This window comes from Myotis davidii, unplaced genomic scaffold (assembly GCF_000327345.1).
Source record: "Myotis davidii unplaced genomic scaffold, ASM32734v1 scaffold1286, whole genome shotgun sequence".
Lineage (NCBI taxonomy): Eukaryota > Metazoa > Chordata > Mammalia > Chiroptera > Vespertilionidae > Myotis > Myotis davidii.
The window spans coordinates 279,493-283,363 of record NW_006296619.1 but is presented as its reverse complement, the minus strand read 5'-3'; positions in this window follow the sequence as shown (position 1 = coordinate 283,363).

The following is a 3,871-nucleotide window of genomic DNA, read 5'->3' as shown; positions in this document are numbered from 1 at the left end:
GAGTGTGGAGGCGAAGAAACAGATTTAGGAGATACACTGTAGAGAAACAGGAGAGCATGAGCTTACATGGGGAGAAAATACGCAAATGGAAGACTGGAATTGAATTTTTGAAGAATGGTGAAAGATTAGTGGATACCTAATAGTTCACTAAAGAACTAATGCATCATAGTGAATGAATGAAATAATTAAAGTAAACCATCAGAGAAAAAACTGAGAAGTGAGGAAGGCATCCTAAGAAAGTGAGTGCTAAGGTCGGGCCAGCAGGAAAAAGGCAACCAGGAAAAGCTCAGGTTTCTCAGTGGATTAACCATGTGCACAAATTGAAAAAAGTGCTCATCTGTAAAGTGAAGATGAGATGACAGGATTAAATGAATTTACACCTGTAAAGCCCAGAGGACAGTACCTGGCACAACATATGTGTTTGCTGTTATTGTAATAACTGGACTCAGTCTCCAAAATCCTGGGTTTGAGTCCTAGCTTGGGCAAGTTCCTTCACCTATCTCTCCTCCTTCATCTGGAAATAATAAAACTGACTTTACAGGGTGTCTGTGAAAGAAGATATCTGAAAGGGCTTTGAAAATGTGAACCACTGTACAAATGGATGGCATTTTCATAGCTGCCCCTCCTCAAACTGCAATAAAAACTTAAAAGCTAACATCAGATGCTTGCTTGTTACAGGCATCATGCTTAGTACTTTATGTGTATCATCCCAGTCAGTCTTTGTGGGAAACCGCCTATTGTCTTCACTAGCAGAGAGGTGTGGACAGGGAACCCGGAAGGCTGGTGACCCTTGAAGCCCTGAAAAAGTTCAGAGCTATGCACCCACTGTGTAGTCGAGACAATGGTAGCTGAAGCAACTTCCCCACCAGATAGTCATGTAAATCCTTATTGATAAGATTGTCTGTGTGTTACCGGAACTTGCCTGCCTAAGGGCTATGGGTGTATCCCAAACTAAATAAAAGGGAGAGCTAGCCCAGAGCAGTGGTAGTCCTCCCCCAACAGGTGAACTCCCGCCTGGCCCCCATTTCCCAAGTTAATTCTTTTCTAGTCTCCATTTTGTGTGCGGCCTTCTCCAGAACCCAAACCCGGAACAGGTACCCTGAATAACGCGGGACTTGAAAGGGGCTACCACATCCGGCGCCCAAAGGCGGGGCTTCTGGAGGAGATGATATTTTTCGTCTAGAGCGAAGGAGGAAAGATACACTGAGAAAAAGTGTGGAAAATTCACCGAAGAAAGGTGAGGGAAATTCACCGCACGCAAAAGCCCACGGACCAGCTACAGAATCCGGATCTGTAAGTAGGGTGGGAACGTCTTTTTCAGCCAGGCTAATGGGGAAGAATTAGGATTTGGGTTTGTATGCCTAAGGAATTAAAAGTTTCAGAAGGTATTCTTTTATAGTTTTTGTTTGATGTTATAGAACATAACCCTTGGTTTCCTGAACAAAGTACATTAGATCTTGAGTGTTTGGCAAAAAGTTGGCAGCAGAACAACAACAACAAAAAAACGTACCTCAAAAAACTGTTTTTCCATGGGGAACACAATATTGCGTTTGCTAGAACCTTTTAGAGAGGCTGAGGAGGAGCCTCCTCGCCTGGTTCCCTCCACTCCTCCTAGAGAGGAGCGGGAAGAAAAATTGGAGGAATGGCCTTTATGGCCCGCTCCACCTACATGTCCTAATCCTGAAACATTGAATTCGCCGCCAATAGGGCCGCCAGTAGAATCATCTATACAGAGAGCCATCAGAAAAGGAATGAAGGACATGTCGGTGGAAGAAAGGCTTGCTGACCCACAGCTCCCAAATCAGATAATAAGACACGATGAAAAAATTGATTTTCAAATGATAAAAGCTTTGCGAGAAAGCGTTGTTCAAAATGGTCCAACGGCTCCTTTTACAAGAGAAATTATGGATAATATTTCTGAAACATTCTTAGCTCCTTGTGATTGGTATTCTCTGGCTCATGCAACTCTGGATAGAAGAGATTATTTACTATGGAAGGGAGAATTTTTGGAAAAAATGTCAAGAGCAAGCCCGCGCAAATGGAGGGCCAAACGCTCAAATAACTTATGAAATGCTGGCAGGACTGGGACAGTATATGGATATACAAAATCAGCTACATTATGTGCAACAGACGTATGAGCAAATTAGAGTTTGTGGAAGGAAAGCCTGGTGGGCTTTACCAACAAAAGGGGACCCTCAGGGAGCTTTTAATAAATGCATGCAGGGACCTACAGAGATCATTTCTGATTTTGTGGCTCGTCTCACTCGAGCAGCGAGACGACAGATTCAACATGAGGCAGCAGAAGATATTTTAATTCAGCACTTAGCTTATGAAAATGCCAATGCTGATTGTAAGAAATGCCTAATGCCTCTGAGAAGAAATAGTACCATTACAGAGATGATTCAAGCATGTCAGAATGTGGGATCAGGCACTTTTCAAGCAAATTTATGCCCTGCTGCAGTAACAGGTAGAAATAAGAGGTGTTATAAATGTGGAAAAGCAGGACATTTCCAAAAGGAATGTAGGCAACCAAGAAGGCTAGGAAGAGGCATAAACATTCAACCTCCAGATTCAATCTCTCGGTGTCCTAAATATCAGGAAGGGAACCATTGGGCCAGTCTGTGTAGATCGAAATTTCATAGAAACAGGCAGCTTCTAGATCAAGATAGAGGGCATGGTCAATCGCCGGGAAACGGCCAGAGGGGCGCCCCCCAGCCCCGTCATCAATAGGGGAAATCTGTTCTACGAGACCCACAGTGGATTCCCTCATCCGAGCAACTCCAGGAAGCCCAAGCCTGGATCTTAACAGCACTATTGCGGTCACTTTGACTCCCGATATTGCTCGGCAAGCAATTCCTACAGGAATTTGGGGACCTGTGCCACTGGGAACTTTAGGATTAATCTTAGGAAGGAGTGGAAACACTCTAAAAGGACTAACTGTCCTGCCTGGAGTCACTGATTCAGATTATGAAGGAGAAATTAAAGTTATACTAGAATGTAATCATGTTATGCAAATTACTCCAGGACAAAGAATTGCTCACATACTACTTCTACCTTATCTTCAGCAAGGTGAGGCTATAAATAGGAAAAGAGGAATGCAAGGATTTGGAAGCTCAGACATCTATTGGCTACATGAAATTAGCAAAACCTGTCCCATGATTAATTTAAGAATAGAGGGAAAACAATTTAGGGGTCTAGTGGACACTGGAGCGGATGTTAGTGTTATTCTGGACTCCAAGTTGGTCCACTGCAGAAGCTATGGGCTCAGTTAAGGGGGTAGGAGTCCTGATGACACACAACATAGTGCTGCAGTGTTAAGGTGGCGAGATGAGGAAGGACAGACAGGATGGTTTCAGCCCTATGTCATCTCTGGAATTGCAGTCAACTTATGAGACCGGGATGTTTTAGAAGGTTTACAGGTGTGTATTGTTACCGGTTAATAACAGCAGTTAATAACTCAGATAGGATATCAACCTTTTAGGAGCGGTCACTGCTGAGTCTCCTCACCCTCATGCTGATCCTATACAATGGAAAGATGATAGACCTGTATGGGTGGATCAGTGGCCATTAACCAAGGAGAAATTAAATCATATTCAAGAATTAATACAAGAACAAATAGAGGCTGGCCACATAGAGCCTTCCAATAGTCCTTGGAATACACCTATATTTACAATCCCTAAAAAGGCGACAGGAAAATGGCGATTGTTACATGACCTTAGAGCAGTTAATGCTACTATGCATACCATGGGAGCTTTACAACCTGGACTCCCAGCGCCTTCACAAATCCCTTTAAATTGGTCTCTCGTAGTAGATCTTAAGGATTGTTTTTTCACCATTCCCTTGGCACCTCAAGATAAACAGATTTGCATTG